Source organism: Poeciliopsis prolifica, unplaced genomic scaffold (assembly GCF_027474105.1).
Source record: "Poeciliopsis prolifica strain line A6 unplaced genomic scaffold, Auburn_PproV2 SCAFFOLD177, whole genome shotgun sequence".
In the NCBI taxonomy this organism is placed as follows: domain Eukaryota; kingdom Metazoa; phylum Chordata; class Actinopteri; order Cyprinodontiformes; family Poeciliidae; genus Poeciliopsis; species Poeciliopsis prolifica.
Genome location: NW_026562552.1, coordinates 216,846 through 243,451, shown reverse-complemented (window position 1 = coordinate 243,451; position 26,606 = coordinate 216,846). Strand labels below are relative to the sequence as shown.

Here is a 26,606-nt window from a genome sequence, read left to right as displayed (position 1 = left end):
AGCTCTGATGGATCCTGGAGGCTGAGGAGCGAGTGATCACCTCTAGAGAAGACCGCGATCTCCGGCTGCAGCCTCTTGTTGGGATCTGAGAGGGAAAACGGATCAGAACAGGTCAGATCAAACACCTACAGCAGCCTGAGCTCAGCATCATGCAGACATCAGTGGAAGGAGGAAACCATGTCAACATGTCACGGGTTCTTGTCGGGTTCTTCTGCATCCTAACATTTCACCTGCCATGGTTCTGGGTCGTTTCTCAGCCGGGACGCCGAACTGAGCTCCTACAATAAACTAAACGGTGATCAGATGTTTTTACTCAGTGAACAACTTTTGGCTCATTGAATGTCTTCATTTCTGACATTATTTTATGTAGCATTATGTAGCCCGATTATCTCAGTAGCAGATAATCAGGCTGCTACAATCACTGCTAACAGCTTAGCCCTTTGCAGCTAAGCTAGCAGAGCAACTAGCATACTAGCACCAAGATGCTGATATAGTCATTTTCTCTCAAACGTCTGACTGGTTGATGGAAGAACAAATGTTAAACATTATGGGATCATTTCCACGTTGGAAAACCTGGAATTGAAATAAATCAGATTTACTGCTTGTGACCATCTTCATGTAAGAGCTGCCAGGGGAAGCACGCCACCCTGTGGTGTAATTCGGTACAACTATACAATTCAATATGCTGTCAGCATCTTTGAATTATAGTAATTATAATTAAAACAATACAATGTGATGAATCATAACTCAATTCACCACATGTTGGATTCCTGAAATATGAATTTAGAGACATAACTCTGAGTCTAAAAAATGTACAAGAAATGTGTAAATAATCATAAATCTCAGGGCCTCTGCACTATCAACAAACAGCAGCCTGGACCCTAACCCTGACCCCTGACCCCAAACCCTCTCCAGCAGTCAGAGGAAGAGGATGAAAAATATTGATCCAAAGTATTAGAAAGTATTTAGCGTGTTAGCTTAGCTAAGTGAGTCAAGCTGCCAGGGACAAACACAATATTTAGCTTAGAAATTAAAGATTTAGTTTGGAGCTAAATGTTTAGTGAGCAAAGAAGATACATATCTGCAAATGAATATTTTGTTCTTAACAAAATACAAGTAGTTATTGTGCTAGCATCTTAGCTAGGAACCTAAACATTAAATTTGGATAAATAAATATTTAGCAACCAAATATTGCTGTGAATTGTTTCTCTGTAATGAAAGGCTCCCCGGTTAGAGACGGATGAGAGCGGGCCGGTGACGGTCAGGCTGGACTTACTCTGGACGCCACACGTCCGGAAACATTCATGCTCCGAGCTAAAGCGGTTGGCGTTGCCGCCACAGCCGCCGAACCAGAAGGGGGCGCAAGCAGCGACGGTTCTGTCAAAGAACCACCGCTGGACAAAGTCGGTACACTGGAACCCGAAATCAACATCCAGCCGACACTGGGCTGCAAGCAGAACACACACATTTACTGACCACACACACACACACACACGCACGCACGCAGCTGAACACACGAGAGACCGGCATGCACAAAGTGAATCACAGGGACGACATGAGGACCACATGAGGACAGTCTCCTGTCCAGAGGAGGTCAGTCTGATCTGCAGCAGCGACTGAACCTGAGAGGCTGGTACTGTCCCGGTACCGGAGGTTTGGACTGGACTGTGTCCTACCGTTCAGGTCTGCTCCCAGCTCCACCGTCTGACCGTCTCCTCTGCCCGAAGTCAGGATGACGTCCAGCAGGTCCGTCTGGGTCTGTCCGCGGTCTGCTCCTGGAAGCCCTGCTGCCCGCCGTCGGCCTCCACCCTGCAGGCAACAAGTGGGGTCAGCACCGGCAACCACAGGGAGCCGGGCCCAGCTTTCTGCAACAGGACGCTCAAACTTTCTGTCCATCTGTCGTGTCTGTGGGGTTTCTGCGAGCCGATTGGTCGAGCTCCCTCGATCAGCTGATCGTCAGTGTGAAATGATTTCTGAACATCAGGCTGAGGAACCAGAACCAACTAAAGACGCTGAGAGGAAACCACTAAATGTTTCTGCAGGTTCTCACTCTGTGAAGCCGGTTTGTCCTCCTTCCGGGTCGGTCAGATCCTCACAGTCGGCAGAAGCGAGAGGAGACCCGATGAGTCCCTCTGCAACACATTGAGAGTCGAGGTTAAGGCCCGGTTACTGCTGCAGCAGCGCCGAGTTTCCAGCCGGGCTCTTACTGTTGAGAGCGGACAGGAAGACCCTGAAGAAGCGCAGGACGTAGCCGCGCTCCTCGGCCTGCAGCCGGCGTACGTGGACCAGGTGCTGCCGGACCGGGAGGCCGGCCAGCTCCTCCACCTGCGTCTGGTCGTAGCGTCCGCCCACCGCCACCACGAACACGGCCACGCCGCCGCAGCGGGCCCTGAGGGCGGCGCGGCGCAGCGCGGCGCCGTCCCGCCGGGCCGTCCGGGCCGCCACCACGGCCAGCAGCGCCCTCTTCCTGCGCGGTCCGCCGGCCCGCGGCGGCAGCGCCTCCTTCAGGGCCGAGTCCAGCGTGCGGTCCAGCGCCGAGGAGCCGCCCTGCTGCCGCGCCGTCAGCAGGTGGGTCTTCATCCCGTCCCGGTTCTGGTAGGTCTGCGGGCCGAACTCCAGCCTGTCGCCCTGCAGCGCCGCCACCCGGCCTGGGCGCCGGGCCGGCGGGGCTGAGCGCTGACGGCCAGCTGATCCACCGCAGAGGCCAGCAGCTGCTGAGCGCCGGCGTATTGGTCCGCTTGGACCTCCCTGGAGCCGTCCAGAACCAGAGCCAGGTCCAGTTCGGCCTGCAGGGGGGCCGGCGGTCCAGGATGAAGGAGCAGTTTGAGGAGCGTCTGCAGGGGTCTGCAGGGACGGAGCAGAAACCAGACGGAGAATTCAGATGGAAACTGGAAACGACCCGGTCCGGTCCGGTCCGGGTCATGATCAGAACTTCACTGCGACCCGATGAATCTCCGGATCAGGAGCTTCACAGGTTTGGAACCAGAGCAGGATGTTGATCCTGTCCTGCCGTTGGGTTCTCTTACCGTAGCAGATCGCGCAGCTGCTGATCCTCCTCAGGTCGGCGGCCATGTTCTCCTGCCGCGTCAACAGGGTGAAGATGGCGCTGCCCGAATCGTCCGCCTGCCGGGAACGGATCAGAACAGAATCTCTTGGTCTGCCGCTGACGTATCGTTACGTCAGAACGGTCCGGTCGGCGCTGCAACGAGTCGCCGAGCCTCACCTCCACGGCGTTCCGAATCCCAGGAGCTCTGGTCAGGGACGACGGCCGGGACGATGTTCATGGCGCGGTACTCCATCACCGCCGTCAGAACGTCCTCGTCGTCCTCCGAGCCGCCGGCAGAAAAGAAAACCGCCACCTTCCTCAGCAGCGTTCCGCCCGCACGCGCTTAAAGACGTTGTGGCCCACGAAGCGCATGGCGGCGCCGAGCCGCGGCTTGTTGGACGTCCTCTCCAGGGCGATGTTCTGCAGCGCCTCCGTCAGCTGGGCTTTCCGCCGGTAGTCCTGGAAGCGGATCAGGTACTTGGTGTAGCTGAATCCCACCACGGCGACGCGGGCGCCTCGCGGACAGTTGCTCTCCGCCACCTGGACGCCGTCCAGCAGCGCCAGCAGGGCGGAGCGCTGCCTCTCGAAGGCGGCCGGCGTCACGCCGCTGGACATGTCCAGACCAAAGACCAGCTCGGTGGGAAGGCCGGGCAGCCGGCGTCACCTGGACACCAACGAAGAAGAAAGTAACGGCTCGCTGTGAAGCTTCGGCAAGAAATCATTTCCCTGCTTCAGACTGAAGAACGTTTCTGGTTATTCGGGAGATTTCTTCTGCAGCACCAAGGATCCGACCGCACTGAGCACATCCTCCGAGTCCACAAGTTCTGGATCAAATGTCCAGAACCAGGCGACTGGGTCGCAGCGCTGCCGTCCGGGTCGGTGCCGATACGTACCGAAGGAACACGCTGTGAGGAGAGGAGACACGGGTCAGAGACCGGCTGCAGCTTCTGCAGGTTCTGCAGGTTCTGAACTCACCACAGTTGTCCCGGATGTAGGTGACCAGCTGACACTCCTGGCAGACGGACGACAGACAGTCAGGTGAGCAGCTGCAGATCTGGACAGGTGAGACTTTCTCAGGTAAACTTACAGATAGAGAACGAAACCCTGGCGTTCCTCTGGATCCCTGCGGAGAGAGTCACCACTTCATTCATCCATCCTTCATGTTTTCACTCGTCCATTTGGACCCGGTTCTTCCGGGTCACTCACCCTGTGTCCTGGATGTCCCGGCTCTCCAGGCGTTCCCGGCGCTCCGGTCCGGCCCGCGTTCCCCTGCGGAAGCCAAACACACACCAGAGTCACACACACCCCGAGGGTTCTGAAGTCCAACCGGGCCAAAACTCACCGCTCGGCCTCGGTTCCCCTTGCGACCCGGCTCTCCCCTTGGTCCCCTGCAGCCCGTCCTCGCCCTGCAGGAAGAGACGCGTTTGTTGACAGGAAGTGGTGGCTGCAGAAATTCTGAGAAAATAAAAGCTTCGACTCGGCGCAAACCGCCATTCATTACCAGATTGGACCGGCGGTTCTGTTTGGACCCGACTGACAGGATCAGCACAGCAGAAGGATAAACAAGCCAGAACCGACCGGAACCAGATCAGAATGGACCGGAACCTTTCTGCCATGACCGACTGTCCTGGCAGGAAAGTAAAACTTTTAGGAAAGAATGAAGAAAGTTTTGCAGCAGCTTGAGATGTTCTAAATTACTATCAAAACAAAAAACATTTTTAATGATCAATTCTTGAAACATTTTCTTTGCAAACTTTTGGATGGAATTTCACTCTGTAGGTGTCAGGATGGTTCTGGTGTCAGGTTCTGGTGTCAGGATGGTTCTGGTGTCAGGATGGTTCTGGTGTCAGGTTCTGGTGTCAGGGTGGTTCTGGTGTCAGGTTCTGGTGTCATGGTGGTTCTGGTGTCATGGTGGTTCTGGTGTCAGGTTCTGGTGTCATGGTGGTTCTGGTGTCATGGTGGTTCTGGTGTCAGGTTCTGGTGTCATGGTGGTTCTGGTGTCAGGATGGTTCTGGTGTCAGGATGGTTCTGGTGTCATGGTGGTTCTGGTGTCAGGATGGTTCTGGTGTCAGGTTCTGGTGTCAGGATGGTTCTGGTGTCATGGTGGTTCTGGTGTCAGGATGGTTCTGGTGTCAGGTTCTGGTGTCAGGGTGGTTCTGGTGTCAGGTTCTGGTGTCAGGTTCTGGTGTCAGGTTCTGGTGTCAGGTTCTGGTGTCAGGTTCTGGTGTCATGGTGGTTCTGGTGTCAGGATGGTTCTGGTGTCAGGATGGTTCTGGTGTCAGGTTCTGGTGTCAGGATGGTTCTGGTGTCATGGTGGTTCTGGTGTCAGGATGGTTCTGGTGTCAGGTTCTGGTGTCAGGATGGTTCTGGTGTCAGGTTCTGGTGTCAGGATGGTTCTGGTGTCATGGTGGTTCTGGTGTCAGGATGGTTCTGGTGTCAGGTTCTGGTGTCATGGTGGTTCTGGTGTCAGGTTCTGGTGTCAGGATGGTTCTGGTCAGGTTCTGGTGTCAGGTTCTGGTGTCAGGTTCTGGTGTCAGGTTCTGGTGTCAGGATGGTTCTGGTGTCAGGGTGGTTCTGGTCCGTTCAGCCCGGTTCTGCTGCCTGGTTGCTGGTTAGAATCCCAGTGGACGGTTCGTTGGGTCCTCTTGGAGGTTTTACCAGAATTATGGTTCTGCGGTCAATCGGACCTGGTTTCCATGGAAACGGACTCACCATCAGGCCGGGGTAACCGGGGAAACCAGGATCTCCCTGTACAAACACAAACAGCCAATCAAAACGCAGAAACTCAGAGGACGGCAGAGCGTCCCGAGGCTGGCTTCACCTTGGCACCGGCGGGTCCCGGAGGTCCGATCCCGTCTCTGCCGTCCTGACCCTGAAAAAGAGCGCTGACCGGTCAGAACCAGAACCAGAACCAGAACCAGAACCAGAACCAGAACCTGCTGTGTCATACCGAAGCTCCTCTGGGTCCCTGCGGTCCTGGAACTCCAGGTCCTCCTGGATCTCCTGGTTGGCCCTGAACACAACACCTGGGTTACTTCCGACCCGACCCGGTCCGACCAGCGCCTGGCCGGAACCAGAGAAAAGCCAGCGCTCACCTTGGGTCCGACCGCTCCGCGCCGACCCGCCGGCCCGGCCTCTCCCATCGGCCCCGCCGCGCCCTGTAGGTAACCACGGCAACAGAGTCAGGCAGGCGGAGCTCTGATTTCGGAGCGTCCCTGAACGCATCATAGAGTCCAAAATGTTTCAGACTGAGCTGTTTTGTTCTGGGATTATTTGGGATTATTTTCATCAACAACAGAAATAAATTTGATGAAAGTGAAAATATCAGAAAGCGATGAGAATCAGAATCAATGATGTCAAACTCTGATCAATAAAATCCAATAATCTGAGCAGCCAATCAGTTACTTTTTCTGATCAGATTCCAGAGTTTCACCAGATTAAAATCAAATTTCTAGTTTTACATCTGACTTCCATTTTGTTTGTGAACCTAAAGTTGAGAGGAAGTAAAAATCAATAATCCATAAATAAAAACAAAACTCTAATAATGTAGCTTAGCTAATAATGTAGCTTAGCTAATAATGTAGCTTAGCTAATAATGTAGCTTAGCTAATAATGTAGCTTAGCTTGTAAAATTAGCCAAACGACACTGAATAAAGTTGTTCAACAAATTACTCAATAATATTTAAATGTTAATTTAAGTCGTTGAACATGATGAACAATGTCCACTAGGTGGCAGTAAAGCTCAACCATGGATTAAACCAAGTTAAATCTTCCAGCCGAGTTGCCATCTGGCGTCCCCCTAACCCCTGACCCTCTGACCCCCTGACCCTCTGACCCCCTGACCCTCTGACCCCTGACTCTCTGACCCCCTGACCCTCTGACCCCCTGACCCTCTGACCCCCCGACCCTCTGACCTCCTGACCCTCTGACCCCCTGACCCTCTGACCTCCTGACCCTCTGACCTCCTGACCCTCTGACCCCCTGACCCTCTGACCCCCTGACCCTCTGACCCCTGGTCCTCCAGACAGCGAGAGCCGTGGTTCTGGTTCTGTTCAGGTGGGAGATTCAGGACAGGCTTCGGGTCGGCTGCTGCAGGAACCGCCAGATGCAGAAGCTTCTGCCCCCTGTTGGCTGCTGTTCATATGACAGCTTCTTCTACGCCTCCATCAGTGGTAGGCATGGCGACCTGATTGCTAAGATCTGCAGCTGCTTCTTAACACACACGTAAAACAGATGCAGAATAAACCAAAGCTGCAGATCATGTTTACCTCCAGGACTAAAAAATGGGGGTCGGGTATAAACACGCAAACAGACGACCTGCATGTGATCGTTAACACAAACACAGCGGGATCATGGAGGCCAGATGTGAGTCAGTCGGCAATAGAAACGTAGAAACAGAACGAGACGAGCAGATCCACAGGGTTTCTGCAGGAATCCCTCTCTTCAATTTACTACTTTTTATTACCTCTACAATATTTTTTACTACCAACACAAAATTTAAACAAATTGCGCCTATTTCCTCAATTTTTGGAGATCAGTGATTGGTTGATATCTACGTTCCTTTTACTAGTTTTAGTTACTCAACCTGAACCTGAACCTGAACCTCAACCTGAACCTCAACCTGAACCTCAACCTCAACCTCAACCTGAACCTCAACCTCAACCTGAACCTCAACCTGAACTTCAACCTGAACCTTAACCTCAACCTGAACCTCAACCTGAACCTCAACCTCAACCTCAACCTGAACCTCAACCTCAACCTGAACCTCAACCTGAACTTCAACCTGAACCTTAACCTCAACCTGAACCTCAACCTGAACCTGAACCTCAACCTGAACTTCAACCTGAACCTCAACCTGAACCTTAACCTGAACCTGAACCTGAACCTTAACCTGAACCTTAACCCCACTTCACATTTCTGTTTGGGGTTAAATAAAAAAACAAACATGTTTTTGTTGCTAACTACAACACAGTCAAACTAACCCTACCCACCATAAGCAGTATTTCTGCTGATGCTAGCACACTACACCAATACAATAACTAGCATATACCAATATGGTGTTTAGACCAGGCTAATGCTAACATGCTAATTCAGCCATGTTTTCATCCATGACAAGATGTGAGGCTCTGAAAATAATTTATTTCTGATGTTTATTTAATAAACACCTCAGGTTGTTTGTTTGTGTAAATGTTGCATTCTTCTTTATGCCTGACTTTTTATTTGGAACAGAAAAGAGAGAATGTGAGGACAGGAAATGGAGCTGCTGTGTAGACAGCCACTTCAAAATAAGAGCATGAATATAAATGTTGAGCTACTTGAAAGATTCTGGTATCGATACTTTTTCCCCTGAGAGTTAAGAAGCAGCAGAATGAATTAGCACGTTAGCTTGTGCTGACCTAGGGGAAGCTAAGTGCGCTGGATGTGTTCAAAGTGAGCTAGCACGCTAAGCTAAAGGTTAGCTGAGCAACGTTAGCCGAGCTCCTTCTAGATGAAGGTGAAAAAATGTTCCAGCTGACCTGAGGTCCGGTCAGGCCCGGAACTCCTGTGGGTCCGGGCGGGCCCTGGACGCCGCGGGGCCCCTGCAGGACACGAAACAGACACAATGCCGTCACTCAACCTGGCACCGTCCAGAACCACCGCGGCCCAGATCACCATAGTCCAGAACCACGATCCATACAGCAGCAGCAGCTCGGCTCAGGTCTCACCTGGGGCCCGGCAGCACCTGCAGGTCCATTTGGACCTGGGGAACCGGACGGTCCTGTCGAGCCCTGCAGGAACAAAAACGGTTAACTGGTTCCATGTGGGAACAGAACCAACAGCACCAGGAAAGTTCTGACCTTCTGACCCGGATTCCCTCGCCTCCCGTCCTGACCCTGACCAGCAGAGAGGAAGAAGGTCACTGTCGTCATCGTCATCACCATCATCATCATCATTATCATCACCATCATTATCATCACCATCATCATCATTATCATAATCACATCATTATCATCATCATTATCATTATCATCACCATAATCATCATTATCGTCATCACCATCATTATCATTATCATCACCATCATCATCATTATCATAATCACATCATTATCATCATCATCATCATTATCATTATCATCACCATAATCATCATTATCATCATCACCATAATCATCATTATCATCGTCACCATCATTATCATCATCATCACCATAATAATTATCATCACAATCATTATCATCACCATCATTATCATCATCACCATCATTATCATCATCACCATCATTATCATCATCACCATCATTATCATCACCATCAACATTATCATCACCATTATCAAAATTATCATCATCATCATCTCTGACGACCAGCATCTGATTAAAGCTGGTTTGATTATTAATAATGAACACTGATCAATACGTCTGATCAATAGATCTGATGTATTGATAGTTTGATGTTTATGATGTGAAACTCTTTGAATATTCTGCATTTACAAGTGAACCTAACCCAGATCTGGTTCTGATCCGATGAATTTGGTTTCTCTGTGGAGCAGAAACTGTTTGGATCAGAACCAGAACCGCCGAGCCGCTCAGCAGAATAAAAGATGGAGGCAAACACGGAACTGACCGGGTTTCCCGTGATTCCGGGCTCTCCTCGTGGTCCGTCCTCTCCTGGAGCGCCCTGTGGGTTCAGAAAGGGTTCAGAGACCGGACACACCAGAACCAGAACCAGAACCAGCTTCCTCTCCAGGTTCCACCTGAAAGCCTCCAGGCTGAACCTGAGCAGTGACCAGAGGACGGAGTCATTATGTTGTCAGTTCCCTCCATCCGTCTGGAACAAACCTGATCCGATTCCAGGTTTGCTCTCGCCTGATTGGCTGATCATCTCTGCTCAGGTGACTCACCTGGAGGAAGCCGCTCCCTAGTGTGTGTTACCGGTAATCCTGGGTATCCGGCCTCTCCTTTGGGTCCTGGAGCCGTGTTGTCACTGCCCGGCTGGCCCTGGAGTGAAAACAGAACCATGAACAGATGTTGCTTTAGGAACCCGAACAAGAAAAAGTGTTTGCTTTAATTCCACTTCTCGGCATTCCAGGCGTTCCGTATGACGGAGCTGGACTGGTCTTACAGAGAAGGCATTATTAAATCTGGATCGCATATGAACCTGTGTTTGTATGACCTTTGACCTTCCAGATTATGAACATTCAAACTTGTGTGTGTGTTAATATCTGTGAGTGATGTCTGTTTGGCGGCCATTTTTCTGGATACATTATTTCTAATGAAGAAAGAACTAGCTTAAGCATGCTAGCTGTTAGCATATCCACACAGCCATGAATACCTAGATGCCCCATTCAGTGCCGAGTCCTGCGTCACGTCGCCGCCATCTTGTGTGTGGCTTCACCTTCCACAGGTGAGGATGGAGAGCAGAATTACTTGACTTTGCAGCCAGAAACTGAGAAATATTTCTTCCGCAGCCAAACTGGGCCGAAGTAACCGGTGATTGTTCGTTTAGCTCACGTTTCCATACTGTTCTCATGAGAGCTGATGAGAAACCGCTGCTGCAGGGACGTTGATGAAAAACCAGGCCACTCTAGAGGAAAGTCAGTCGGATCAGAGCCGAGCTGCTGTTCTTCTGCTTCACCATGTCGGAGTTCAGCTGCAGAGATGCTGCAGTCGGAGCCCAACATGACGACAATATGGTTCATCTCAATGGGAAGGAAATATATGGATTTTCTGTTAGACTTTTGGATCATTTCTGTCATTCTTGGCTTTAGCCTGAGGACCAGGACGACTCACTGGACTTCTCCCAGTTTGACCAGCAGACTGGACCTGGGGCCAGTGTTCTCAGTAGAATAACACAGGTTTTATTCTTTCACTTTTTGTGTATTTTTAAGAGAAATATCTCAATCTGAATTATTAATACAGCTTATGTAATAAAATAAAAATAATTTAGTTACATTTTCTGTCTATGCTGTCCATATCATAATGTAATAAATAGGATTTTTAAGAAAAAAAAAACATATGTAGCTCATGTTTAACAGTGACTGATTCATCAAAGTTTATTGTCTTTACAGTAAAATATAAAACATTAAAAGGAAATTATTTTTTTCTTCATATCTTGAAACTTTAAAGGCACATTAAATTATGGAATCATGTAAATATGTTCTTTAATGAAACACTTTAAAAGTATGTCTGTTCATCAAAGTTGATGTAAAAAATATTTAATAAAAACATTTTGCTCTTTATTCAGAAATCCCCCAAAACAAATCAAAACTTAGAAACTCTGTTTCGTCATTTCTTTGATTACTAAATATCTCAGCGTGTGAGAAAGAAAATGTCAGTGACAGGAACTAACTTCACAGAACGGCACTTTGTGAAGCTCCGCCCATTCACTAGCATCAGCTCACTGGAACATTCAATATGGCCGACCTGCTCCAGGTATTCATGTCTATGAGCTCCACTGCTAACACTCATGCTAACGCTCATGCTAACGCTTATCTGAGGCAGATTTAAGGAAATGGATCCGGTCCTGGAGCAGAAACCGGATCCAAAGGAACGATCCAGGTGAGTTCATCCTGATGTTTCTGTTTCACATTTGGAGGAATCATCATCCTGGTTCTGCTCTGACATCATCGCCTCCTCTGCCTTCTGATTGGACATTTAGAGCCGAGTTGGGTTTGAGGAAGAGGTCAAAGGTCACCTGTAGCGTGATCGCCACAACCTCTGCTGGACTTACCGGGTCTCCTCTCAGTCCTCGCTGTCCTTCCGGCCCAAGCTCCCCTCTGATTCCAGGGATGCCCTGAGAGGAAAAGGTCAAAGGTCAGAGTGCCAAGGCTGGGTCAGAACCAGAACTAGAAATGTTTTCCTCCTTTCTGAAGTCTAAGTGAATAAACTGAAACATCTGATCCTGGAGGAGCTGAAGAATGAACGAATGAACAAACAGATGAATCAATGAACGAATTAACGGATGGACAGATGAATGAACGAATGAATGAATGAGTTCAGGTACCGGGTTTCCTGGATGTCCCCTCTCTCCTCCAGCTCCGTCTTTTCCCGTTTTCTCCCTGGAAACAGAAATCATCCAGTCAGCTTTCGGATCATTTCCAGAGACCGAACAGAACCCGAGGGGATCTGGTATCAGCCGGAACCGACTGGGATCGTTCACGCCTCATAACATTTATTTCATTCATTCATTAATGTCACAATATCTAAATAAATATTTACTTCACAAGATGAATAATAAGCTAACAAGCTAACTATTTAGCTCCAAGCTACATATTTATGTTAAGCTAGCTCACACAGAAATTATTAGGTTCATACCAAATATTTAGCTAGCAAGCTAGCTATTTAGTGAACATTTAGCTAGCAAGCTAGCTATTTAGTGAACATTTAGCTAGCAAGCTAGCTACTTAGTGAACATTTAGCTAGCAAGCTAGCTATTTAGTGAACATTTAGCTAGCAAGCTAGCTATTTAGTGAACATTTAGCTAGCAAGCTAGCTATTTAGTTAACATTTAGCTAGCAAGCTAGCTATTTAGTGAACATTTAGCTAGCAAGCTAGCTATTTAGTTAACATTTAGCTAGCAAGCTAGCTATTTAGTGAACATTTAGCTAGCAAGCTAGCTATTTAGTGAACATTTAGCTAGCTCAGAGCTACTTTTTGACTGCGTAGCTGTAGAAATGCTGGCCTTGGTCGCAGATCTACTGCTATTGGACCGGATCTACTCTGAGGATCCACCAGAACCGAGAACCCGACGCGACGATGCTGGTACCTGTTCCCCATTGATCCCGTTCAGCCCGTCCTCTCCGTCTTCCCCTACAGCCACAGAAAATCACAGTCAGACTTTGGACTGTTGGTCCAACGTCCCGCCATCCAGCGGCTCAGTGACACTCACCCGGTTCCCACGCAGGCCACGCCCGCCCTGCAACACACGCAGCCGTTAGAGCAACACGGGCAGTAAGGAGTCATTCAGACCGGACCGGACCAGAGCCCAGAGACCGGACCAGAGCTGGCTTCTACCTTCTGTCCTCTGAGTCCGGGGCAGCCCTGGACGCCCTGAGGTCCGCTGGGTCCGGGAGCGCCGCGCTCGCCCTGCAGAGACGGAACGGTCAGATCAGGCAGAACCAACAGAACCCTGAGGCTGCATGAGGCCCGGGGCAGAACCTGACCTACGGGCCCCCTCTTGCTGCTAAAACATCAGAACCTCTAACAGATTCTGTTGGATTTAATCTGGGAGATTAAAGTAGATTAACTGGCCAACCTGAAAACTATCAGTTCTAATTACAGTTTTATTAATTTGTATTGTGAACAAACAGATCAAACTGAAAGATTAAACTCACAGCACCAGATTGTTGCTACGGTAGCAAAACAATCTAACTATGAATATGTTCTTTGAGTTAGAAGTGGAGACACCAGGACAGGAAGTGGAGACACCAGGACAGGAAGTGGAGACACCAGGACAGGAAGTGGAGACACCAGGACAGGAAGTGGAGACACCAGGACAGGAAGTGGAGACACCAAGACAGGAAGTGGAGACACCAGGACAGGAAGTGGAGACACCAGGACAGGAAGTGGAGACACCAGGACAGGAAGTGGAGACACCAAGACAGGAAGTGGAGACACCAAGACAGGGAGACACCAGGACAGGAAGTGGAGACACCAGGACAGGAAGTGGAGACCCAGGACAGGAAGTGGAGACACCAGGACAGGAAGTGGAGACACCAGGACAGGAAGTGGAGACACCAAGACAGGAAGTGGAGACACCAAGACAGGAAGTGGAGACACCAAGACAGGAAGTGGAGACACCAGGACGGAAGTGGAGACAGAACTCTTAAAACAGAAAATGAGAGTAAAACTCACGACGCCGCCCTCATCTCCTGGAAACCTGGGTAACCGTTCTGTCCCCGGACGCCCTGCAGCACAAACACAGCACTGATTACAGACAGATAATCCACATCACAGGTGTCAGAGACCTCCTGGGCTGCTGGCCGTCCTGCAGATTTTAAATGGTACAAACACTGGAATGAAACGGTTTCATGCCCTCCTGGTGTGGATCAGTCCTCCAGAGCCTTAATGAGCTCATTATTCTGTCCTCCAGGACTGGAGTTTGACCCCTGACCTACATCATCGCCCTTCAGGACAGAAACACTCGCTCTCATCATGCAGCAGATAAAACCGTTCTAAACCAGAGACCGGAGAATCGGTTCTGCTGGTCCGCCACCTCACTGTCAGACGCTCCGGAAACTGCTGATTACCGATGGCTCCTGCCCTCTGCTGGTGGTTTTAGATATTACAGCTATGTCACAACCAGATGGTTGTGATTTTAAAATGTGAAGAGCAGCAGTAGACGCCATTAAAAGTTTATTTACTGTGAAATGATTGAAGAAATAACCAAAACCTTTGTTATTTTTAATCTTCAGGTTCTTCATCAGATTGGAGCAAAGTTCAACTTTGCAGAGTTTCTCTGATAATTCATGGAGCTTCTTTAGAATCTCGATTGTGAATGCTAACATTAGCGTTAGCCTATCAGAAACGCAAATACAAAAGTTCCTCTCAGGAATTTTGCATGGAAAAAAAGATTGTTTTCAAATTTTTGAAGTGAATTAATCTGAATAAATGTTAATTCAGATTAAAGTCCTTCAAAAGACAAAACCAACAATCATAGCTGCTGTTATCTGCAGGGAAGCTGCAGGTTGGAGTCATGAGTCTCGGTCGGTTTCTGTCTCTCTGGAATGCATGAAATCTGTCCCACCTCTCTGCAGGGATCTGCTTAATGCCACAGTCACCTTTGACCCCGAGCGGCCCCGGGATCCTCGAACTCCTTCTGGTCCAGAACATTTGCACATGACGTTGCAGCACTCCCGGTCCGACACCGAGTCCTGCAGAAGGGACAGGAAGCAACAAACGAGCCGTTAAAGTCACAGGACGTGAAAATAAAAGCGCATTTCTTCTCATTTCATTTCATGACTCGAAGGCAGACATCAAAGAACATGAAATGTTTGTTGTGACACATAAACCTCTAATGGATGTTTTGATGTTCAGGAAAGTGTGAGGATTCGTTCCAGATGTTTGGTTTTTCCTCTCACACGTTCTGGAACTAAACGAAACGTCTGGTTTCAGCAGAGCAGTTACTGCATTGCGACCGTCTCCAGGCAGCTGATGGACGCCACTGAACTCTGACCTCTGTGAGGAAACCGTTCCTGAAGCAAACAGACGGTCTGCCCCAAACCGGACCGGACTAAACCGGACCGGACTGCCAGTTAGCAAACCCAGCCCAATCAACACGTATGATATTGGTTACTGTAGCCCAGAGCTTCTCAATGCCAGTCCTCAGCTCCCTGCCTGCATGTTTTAGACGAGCCTCTATTGCAGAACCGCTGATCCAAATGATCACATGACCACCGAGAGCTGCAGCAGGCGGCTGATCAGCTCCAGGTGAAAGGAAACAACTAAAACATGCAGGCAGGAGGCCTGCATGTTTTAGTTGATCCAACATGACACCTGACATGAACTCGCTGTGTTATACGGAGCTAGCTATGAGCTCAATCAGACACAAACTTCAGCTCTGTATAATCCAGCAGGTTTATGATTAGTGACTCACTGGATTACAGTAAACTCTGTAAAAATGACTGTATTCAAAAAGGCAGCATCGCCGGGTGGCGATGCTGGAGTAAATGAGTCTCTGGGGGATTTTCCTAGGAAAAAAAAACAATATTCCAGGTCTGGTCCAGCTGTGAGTAATGCTGATTAATCAGAAACATGTGTGGATGAGAGGCCAGAATAATGCAGATCCCTTCATCCTGTGGATCGGCTGCAGCTGTTGGCTGGAATGACGGGGGAAGTTGATTTAGCCTGACATGTTAAACTGCAGCATTTCTCCTTTATCAGCCTGGAGCAGCGGCTCGTTTCCCCAGAACAGATAAAAGCTTGGAGTGAATCACAGAGCAGCCTGTGAACACAACGTCTCCCACATTTCATTGGATCAGAGGAAAGCTAAATGATGCTGTTTGTTCTATGGACGCTAATTTGCTGAAACGGCTTACGATCTGTTTGAGGACGGCGCTCCCGACGCTCGGCATTCCGATGGTCAGAGGAAGTTTGTATCCGAACCCTCGGCCGAACTCCACCATCTGCAGCTGGGCGGCGTTACGCGCGCCTCCAGGGCCACGACCAGCAGCGCGCTGATCCCTGCCGGCAAAAGTACGCGCAGGTTACCCGCTTGTGGTGTGACGTGTGTTACCGTTGCAACGGCAGCGTGGATCCCAGTCAGCAGGTTACCCGACTGCCGCAGCCTCTCAGACTCCTTCTCCAGAGTCATCACGTCTTCATCCAGTCCGTCTGAGAAGATCACCAGCACCTGGTGCAAGACGGAGGTCAGATCAGAATTCCTCATCAGGAACGCCGCCGGTCCAGACGGACCATGCCGGGTCCAGACGGAACCATGCCGGTCCAGACGGAACCATGCCGGTCCAGACGGAACCATGCTGGTCCGGACGGAACCATGCCGGTCCGGACGGAACCATGCCTGGTCCAGAAGGAACCATGCCGGTCCAGACGGAACCATGCCGGTCCAGAAGGAACCATGCCGGTCCGGGACGGAACCATGCCGGTCCAGAAGGAACCATGCGGTCCAGAAGGAACCATGCCGGTCCAGAAGGAACCATGCCGGTCCGGACGGAACCATGCCGGGTCCAGAAGGAACCATGCCGGTCCAGAAGGACCATGCCGGGTCCGAAGGAACCATGCCGGGTCCGGGACGAACCATGCCGGTCCAGACAGAACCATGCCGGGTCCAGACGGAACCATGCCCGGTCCAGAAGGAACCATGCCGGTCCGGACGGAACCATGCCGTCCAGAAGGAACCATGCCGGTCCAGAAGGAACCATGCCGGTCCGGACGGAACCATGCCGGTCCGGACGGAACCATGCCGGTCCGACGGAACCATGCCGGTCCAGAAGGAACCATGCCGGTCCAGACGGAACCATGCCGGGTCCAACGGAACCATGCCGGGTCAGAGGAACCATGCGGTCCGGACGGAACCATGCCGGTCCAGACGGAACCATGCCGGGTCCGACGGAACCATGCCGGTCCGGACGAACCATGCCGGTCCGGCACGGAACCATTCTGTTGTAGCTTCAGTTTTAAAGTTGCTACGTTTTACAAACTCTGCTGCTAATTTCTCGTATTAGCAACAGGATTTGGTCAGAAAGCAGAAGGACATCAGGAGAGTTTAACTGTTTACTGTTGATCTAGAGCAATGCATTCTGGGTACAGATAAACATCATTACGCATCATAGATGAGAAGTTTTCTATTTGGGATTGTTTGTTTCACTTTAGTGAAACAAACCTTTTTATAGTTTATGGTAAATATAATATTCATCTACAACAAAAACATAAATTCCAGATATTTTTATCTTCAGTTATTTGGCGCTCTATGTAAATCCATAAATCAAGTTTCCATGTTAAATCTACTCTGAAAGACTTCAACCCTCGAGCAACAATTTAATCTTGAGATGATCATTTAAATGTTTCTGATGCTTTTTATTTTCTCCAGTATGTTTTGTGTTTAAATAAGTTACTGAGGAAGAAATAAAGAAAGACTGTGAGCAAAGGAAACAGACCTGTGGCGTAAACACTCATTTCAAAATAAGAGCATGGAAGAAATGGCTAATTACTGTAAGAACTGAAAACTTCAACACAAATGTCAAATTTTTTGACTGAATGTTTCTAGAACAGCCTAGAAAATTTGCGCTTCTTAATTAACTTAGAGGAAGCTAAGTGTTTAAACACGCTAAAGCGCTAAGCTAGCTCTGATTTAGCATGGTTTATGCTGTTAGCGTCTCTGCTGTGAATTTTGGCGTCTTCACTTCGGCCTCGTTGCAACGCTGCTTCTGAACAGAACCGCGTCCGTTTCCTCAAACTCGCCGCCTCTCACTCACCTTCACGCCGGTTCTGGACTCGGCCCTGAACTTCGCCTCGAAGGACCGCAGCAGGGCCGCGTTGAAGAACGTGGGCTCCCTCACACTGGAGGTCATGACCTTTTTTCACCACGTCCTCGCTGTAGGCCTCAAACTTGAAGTCGTCCAGGATGCGGCCGTCCCTGGCCACCAGGCGGTAGGCCAGGCTGGGGGTGATGGCGCTGTTGGTGCAGCACAGGCGTGGCACTGAGGAAACGTAGCGGGCGATCTCTGGCAGGAAGGCCTGGAGTTTGCTCTGGCTGCTCACCAAAGTCTCGCCGCTTCGCCGAGAGATATCAAAGCCCATGGCGACGTCGATGGAGCAGTCTGCAGGAAGACAAAGCTCCGGTTTGGTTCTGATGGAGAATGAAACACAGCCTCAGACTGAACTTGTAACTCACCAGGTTGGTCTGTTGAAGGTTTGGACTTGCAGATGGTGTTCACTACTTTCTGTTTGATGGCATCCAGGCTGTCAAAGTTCTGCACTGTGAACATCTTCCTGGGGTCCTTGGTGATCTGCAGCAGCTGCAGGTCGTGGACGTCGCCAACGCCAATGGCGAACATCTCAATCCCCAAAGCTCTGAGACGATCGGCCGGCTGCTCCACCTCATCCTGGGAATCTCCGTCCGTGATCAGCACTAGATTCTGTGAGATTCCTGAAGATCTCCGGCTGCCACGAGAAGCTTCAAAATATTCCTTGATGGAGGTCAGAGCCAGTCCAATGTTGGTGCCTCCACCCTGGTTCCTCATGCTGGAGATGTGGGCAGAAACCTCCGTCTCCTGGTAGAACTGGTTGAGGTAAAACTCATGCTGGAAGTTGCTACTGAACTGGGCGAGACCAACGCGAACCAAATCTTCACCGACTTTAAAGCTGTTCACCAGTTCAATGGTGAAGTTCTTCATGATGGAGTAATCGTTGGAGCTGATGCTGCCAGACTGGTCGACCAGGAAAACCAGGTCAGCCTGCTGCTTCTCACAAACTGCAGAAGCACGACAGGAAACAGCATGAGGTCAGGGTTCAATGACCCCAGCAGCAGGGGGTCATTGAACCCTAACCGCTAACTACAAAGCTAACTGTGTTAAAAACGCTAACCATAAACATTAGCCACACTAACACTACAGTGCTATGCTAACGTAGTAGTTAATGGAAGCTTAATCACTATACCGATGCGGTTCTTAGCTGATGCTAACTGTGTTGCTGCCTTTTGTAAATGAAGTTTTGAAAACGGCACCAGAAGAGTAAAAAAGAAAGAAGTTTGGTTTTGAAGCGTCGTTGTCTGGCTGTCGAGGATAGCACAGAAATGCTAACGCGCTATACAAACATAGCATGTAGAGCAGGGTCTCCAACTTGCGGCTCATGGGCCAATTGTGGCCCTCGGGACGATAGTTTGTGGCCCACGGCTTAATAGGAAAGTTTAATAGCGCGGCCCATGAGTTTGATATGGTTGGCATTTTCAGTGCTGTGTGCAGAGCTGAACGAACCTACGGACCACGGTGGAGCTTATTGCTCTTGGGGGCGTGACATCAGCCAGCCATGCGAATATTAGCATATTTGTGTCCATTTTCTATTTGCCATTACTTGCACGTAGCACATGCACGATTTCCGCGGCCGCTCCCGCACTTCGGCGTCCAGTCTCGACCCAGAAGTTGCTGCCCAGCAGGACAGAAAAAGAAGCTGAAAAGACTGAAACTGAAACTTCAACGCAACAGTGACACCAAGCGCTGTTATACATATTATACAGCCCCAAACATGTATATTTAAAAGCCTGCAGTGAAGAGAAAGTTTGGCGATGAGCACAGACAATTTCAGGAAAAGTGGGAAGTCCAACATTTGTTGAGCACAGGGGCATCCCGACGTGTTATATGCAGAGAACGTTTCAGTGCACAAAGAGTACAATTTGAAATGTCATTACACAACTAGACATGCTGAGGAGTATAAAAAATACCAGGGAGATGAGGGAGCCAACCGGTTTTTAATCTTAAAACATGTCCACCGAGATAACAAGATTTCTTTAAGAAAGCAAACAAAGAGAACGATGCAGCAGACGAAGCTACGTGGTTCATGAGATGATTGCTGAAGCAGGAAGCCATTCACAGAAAGTAAATTTGTCAGAAAGTGCATATTAACACCTGCAAGTATCGTCTGTCCACAAAAAAAAGTCAGTCAGTAACAAGCAGAGAGCATTTCTGACCACACAGGCCAGCTCACAGGCTAGCTCACAGGCTAGCTCAGCTAGCTCACAAGCTATCTCTCAGGCCAACTCTCAGGCTAGCTCTCAGGCTAGCTCTCAGGCTAGCTCTCAGGCCAACTCTCAGGCTAGCTCACAGGCTAGCTCTCAGGCTAGCTCACAGGCTAGCTCATAGGCTAGCTCACAGGCTACCTCATAGGCTAGCTCACAGGCTAGTTCACAGGCTAGCTCATAGGCTAGCTCACAGGCTAGCTCTCAGGCCAGCTCTCAGGCCAGCTCACAGGCTAGCTCACAGGCTAGCTCACAGGCTAGCTCATAGGCTAGCTCACAGGCTAGCTCTCAGGCCAGCTCTCAGGCCAGCTCACAGGCTAGCTCACAGGCTAGCTCTGTGGTGCTGATGACAAAGTCACAGAGGAGTTGCTCACAGTACTTCCCATGCATGGCCAGACTATGGCTCAGGAGATATTTGTGTGATGCATTGGAATGCCGGTTTGCCATAGAAGAGGTTTGTTGGATTAACAACCGATGGAGCACCATCAATGACAAGGAGGACAAATGGACAGGTGTTAAAAAACCTGGAAGAGGGGGGCGCTGGTGAGCAAGATATGGTGTAGGACGTATTGTTCGGAGCTCCTGCAAAATCCGTAATAATTACATTAAAAAACAGCATTAACCACGTTAATATCTGTTGAAAACCTGGAGAGAAAACCTTAGGATCATAAACATTTGGACAACCCAACATAATATTCCTGAATGGCCGAAAAACTGCAAAAGTATAGACACGGAAGCGATGCTAATGCTACAAGGCCTGCTAGGACCGCGAGGCAGCGGACAACAGGTGAAGGGGACCCACTGACGACTACTGGGACTGAGGGCCCAAACACGTGTAACGAAGAAATGAAAGCGGACATCCTATCATCACTGAGAGGTGAAATAGCTAAAGTGATAAGAGACGAACTTAAAGGCGCATTAGCGGAAGATTTTCAAGCTATAAGATCCGAACTGCAAGCGGTCCGCTCCGAAATAGCTAACAGCTCAAAGACCATACAAGGTGAAGTGGATATTATAAAGACGGACGTTCAGGATTTAAAGGGTGGCCTATCAACATGGTCAGACGAAATCACTTCTCTACAGTCTACTGTAACCAGCTTACAAAAAAATGTCGACGCTCAAAGATAAATGTGAAGACCTAGAGGGGAGAATGAGAAGGTCCAATATCCGCATAGCGGGCATTGAAGAACGGCCGGGCTCCAGCTCCCCTGAAGCTGTGGCAAAAATCATCAGAGAAGTCCTGCAGTTGGATCGAGACATAAAGGTGGACCGATCACACCGCACACTCACCGGGAGAGGACCCAGAAACCGGGAGACACCGAGAGTCATCATCGCTAAATTACATCATGACGGGGACGCGGTGGGATCCTGAGGAGAGCCTGACTCCTGAGGAGTCACTGTTTAAGGTAATATTGCAGCACAGTACTGGGCTGTTGTTGTTGGGCGGGGACTTCAACTGTACTCTGTCACAAATATTGGACAGATTACCCACTCCAAAAACCCCACTCTCTAGAATGAGTAGGATGCTAAAATATCAGATAATAGAGACAGGTATGGCAGACGTATGGAGAAGCAGATTTCCCAGAACTAAAGACTTTACTTTTTACTCAAGCAGTCATGCATCCTACTCTAGGATCGATTATTTCTTTACCCCAAAGTCAGAACTATATAGAATAATAGATATAGAAATATTACCTATTACTATTTCTGATCATGCACCTGTTTTATTAAATGGGACATAGGCCAACATCTAAACAATGGAGGCTCAACATCCCTGCTTAATGATAAAGTATTCATCGCATTTATTAGAGAGGAGCTGAGGATATATCTAGAAACTAATACATCTACAGAAACAACACCTCTGATAATATGGGATTGTGCCAAAGCATTCCTTCGGGGCCGCATCATTTCCTTCACATCTGCGAGGAAAAAACAGAAGGATGCTAAACAAAAAGATTTGGAGGACAAAATCAAAAAATTAGAGTTCAAACATAAAAGAAACGCTTCAGCTAAAATCATGAAGGAATTAAATGCAACCCGCAGACAACTAAACAGTCTATTGTCAGATAAAGTAGAGGGTAACTTGAGGTTCACTAATCAAAAATATTATGAATACGGCCAGAAGGCTAGTAGGTTATTGGCATTTAAACTGAGGAAGCAACAGTCCGCCAACATGGTTCATAAAAACCCAAGAGTCTGTTGAGACAAGACCTGACAAAATAGCAGAGGCCTTTGCAAAATTTTACAAATCATTATATATGAACACTGATACCTGTAATAATGACCAAGAGCTCACAGATTTTTTAAATAAGATAAAATTGAACCATTTAACGGATGAGGGGGCTTTGGAATTGGATCAACCGATTGAGGAATGGGAGATTAAGCAGATAATTAAATCACTCAAGAACAACAAAAGTCCAGGCCCAGATGGATTTGTCAATGACTTTTATAAAACTTTTATAGATCTCCTGGCTCCCTTGCTATTAAAAGCATATCATCATGCTTTAAAATCCAAAACTATGGCACCGTCTTGGCAGAAGCCACTATAGTAGTAATTCACAAAGAGGGCAAGGATCCTACAGACTGCCAATCATATAGACCTATATCACTGCTGAACACAGATTTACGCATACTCACAGCAATCCTAGCAAGGCGACTTAACAAATTCATCACCCAAATCATACATCCTGATCAGACAGGATTTATTGTAGGCAGGTACTATGCCCATAATATAAGACGCTTGCTAAACCTAACAAGCGTTCAACAAGAAAGAAAGATCAAATCAGCGATCATATCCTTAGATGCCCAAAAGGCGTTTGACAGAGTGTCATGGAAATATCTAATTCATACTCTGAAACGTTTTGGATTTGGTCCACATTTTGTTGACTGGGTGCAAACACTTTACTCCTTCCCTCAGGCAGCAGTTAAAGTTAATGGCTTTAGGTCTGATAGATTTGCACTAGGTCGGGTGCAGACAAGGGTGCTCGCTCTCACCCCTTCTGTTTGCCATTAGTATTGAACCGTTAGCCCAAATCATTAGAGATGATGCTAATATTAAAGGAATAGAAATCAGCAAGGAAATACACAAAATCTCATTATATGCAGATGATGTATTATTGTACTTGACTGAACCTAAATCAACAATCCCCCACTTAAAAGAGCTCATCTCCCAATTTGGATTTTACTCTGGCTACAAAGTCAATATAGAAAAAACGGAAGCTATGGACATAAATGGCACAATTTCAGACTCCGTAAAAGTACAGAGTGGCTTCAAGTGGCCCAAGAATGGTATCAAATATCTGGGTATTCAAATACCTCCATCTCTATGTGACCTTTATGAGGCAAACTATAGCAAGCTCCTACGTGTGATTAAAAATGATCTGGACCGTTGGAATACTCTCCCTATTTCTCTGATAGGCCGTGTTGTAAGTATCCATATGAATGTCTTACCAAGACTACTCTATTTATTCCAGATGCTACCTGTGGAAATTCCCAAATCTACCTTTGACACCTTAGATAAAATGATAACTGGATTCATTTGGCAAAGGAAGCGTCCCAGAATCAGACTGAAAACTCTTCAGTTATCTAAATCTAAGGGGGGCCTCAAACTCCCAAACTTAAAATATTATTACTGGGCTGCACAACTCAAGCCCTTATTGGATTGGTTACAGAATAGTGCAGATACTCGATGGCTGGAATAGAGGAAAGCATGTGTTCAGTACCACTGCAAGCATTACCTTTCTTAGATGCTCCTGTAAAGGAAATGACAATCTGGACAAAAAACACCCTCAAAATTTGGAACAAAATACAATCGGCTTTTAAGTTATTCAAACAGATTTCACTTTTATCATGTATAGGATCTATGAAGACATTTGCACCAAACAACTTAGATTCTGGTTTCAAAAACTGGTCTAATTACGGACTGTCTCACATTCATCAATTAATTAATGATGGACATTTCAAAACCTTTGAACAGATGAAGAAAGAATTTGGTCTCCCTAAAACGGACTTTTATAGATATTTACAACTTAGAACCTTTGTGACGACACACAACAATTGGACTAAACTTCACAAACCTACTCCTATAGAAAATTTCCTAATGGACATACAAAGGGGAAAGGAAAATAATAAAGTAATTAGTAAAATATATGACCTGTTTATGTCCATGAATGTGCACAATTCCACAAACATAAAGCATAATTGGGAGACTGAACTGCAGGAGTCAATAGCTGGGGACACATGGGAAGAAATATGTACTGAAGCACATTTAACAACAAATTCTAATACATGGAGAGAATTCAAATGGAAAGTAGTAGTCCGGTTTTTCAGAACGCCAGCAATAACCAGTAAAATGGGCCCAACACAGCCCAGTTCATGCTGGAGAAACTGCGGGATGCAGAATGCAAATCACATGCATATCTTCTGGTCTTGTCCTAAACTAAGTGATTTCTGGAAGGACATTTTTGAAGCTCTCAGTGTTATTTTCAGGAGAAATGTTCCAAAAACTCCCTTGGTGGCAGTTCTGGGAGTAATACCCGATGGAATAGACAGGAAGGGTGATAGATATCTTCTAAGTATCTTGCTCACAGCAGCCTTGAAATGTATAACTATCAGGTGGCTGAAACCAGGGCCTCCTACATATAACACATGGATACAAAAAATCTGGGACATTTATCTGATGGAAGGAATCACATATTCCTTAAGGCTTCAAAAAACAGTTTTTGATATAAGGTGGAGCCCGGTCTTACCGTTACTAATTCAATGACGCCCTTACAGGATTGCTTGTTGGCACCTGTATGTACCCATGGGTCAGTTAGAATACCTTACTGTTTAAGAATGTGAGGACCATCCTATGTCAGAGGGGATTTAATTGTGTGTCTTGTATTTTTTATTTATTTATTTATTTATTATTTTTTTGTTGTTCTTGTATGATGTTTGTACTGGTATGTATTCCTTATTGCCTATGTTAGATCATTTGATGTCTCATCTTTTGTCAAGTTATAATGCAGAAGATATATGTCAGTAAGAGACAGACGAATGCAACTGTGGACATGTGTTGTTAAAAATAGATAAAAATAAAGTTTAAAAAAAAAAAAAAAAACCTGGAAGAGGAGAGTGAGGAGGAGGCCATTGCTCTGCACTGCATTATCCATCAGCAGGCCCTTTGCAGCAAATGCCTGAAGTTTGACAATGTGATGTCTGTCGTTGCATCAACCAAATCAGATCCAGGCGCTTAAAGCACAGAAGCTTTTTAGAGGAAATGGAGTCAGAACATGGGGACGTGCTCTACTGCACCGAGGTACGCTGGCTCAGCGGGGGAAACATTGAAGACATTCTTTGAGTTGAGAGAGGAAGTGAAGCCTTGATGGAGAAAGATGGGGTTGCTGTTTGAGCGCTAAGTGATCCCAAATGGCTCATGGACTTAGCTATTCTTGTTGACATTACACATGAGCTTAATGTACTGAGTAAAGTTACAAGGCCAGAGCTGTCAGTGCTGCCTATGACAACATGAGACCATTCTCCTTTCATGTGCAAGATGTTCCTCCTGTGCTTCAACCGGACCTCATTGACCTGCAGTGAACTCTGAACTCAAAGCCAACTTCAGGGAGGTGAGTGGAAAGCAGACAGTTTTTGAGGGAACTGCCGCCCAGCTTCCCTGAGCTTTCCCGACTGTTCAAGTCGACCATGTGTCTTCTTGTGCAAAAAGCTCTTCTCTACCTTGAACTTCAATACGTCCAAGTTCAGGTCCAGACTTACTGACGAGCGTCTTCAAGCCCTACTTGGAGTCTCAGCATCCTTGTCCGAGCGGCACCAGATGGCCAGGTCGGCTCGTCCATCTGAGGACGGGTTCAGCCCAGCGACACGCAGCCGATTAGATTATTGGTCTGAGCAACAGACGCATCAGAGCTCAGACTGTAACCGCCTACGGGAAGCCCACTGGGTCAGAACCAGACTCCTCAGCCTCCATCATGTTCAAAGGACAGTCAATCCTCTACAAATGCCGATATGCCGATACTGAAAATATATTTTGAGTTTCTCCATATTGTTAACCCGAATATTTATAGAACTCTTAGATTTGACATGGGCTTTATATTTTTGTTCAATATCCACAACGTGCTACAACAGAGTACATCACCTCAACAGGTCAAAAATGCAATTACACTCCTAACTGTGCAGTTATGCGTCTTCTTTCATGTATTTTTGTCAGCAGTCCTCCTGGCGTCCAATTGTTTGTGTAGCTACTTGAATTCTTGACCATCGATTCAACAAAGATGCAGAACTTCATTCAACTGAAGCTGAATAAAGTCGACATAATGACCAAGTACATCGGTGCTCTAGAATTTATGGGGTGAAATTAATTTAAGGGAAGCTAAGTGCGCTAAAGTTAG

At 47.8% G+C, this 26,606-nt stretch overlaps 1 pseudogene; it reads right to left on the bottom strand.

The window, feature by feature from the left end:
- LOC129356524 (collagen alpha-6(VI) chain-like) overlaps positions 1 to 26,606 on the bottom strand; it is a 45,054-nt pseudogene that overhangs the window by 1,378 nt on the left and 17,070 nt on the right.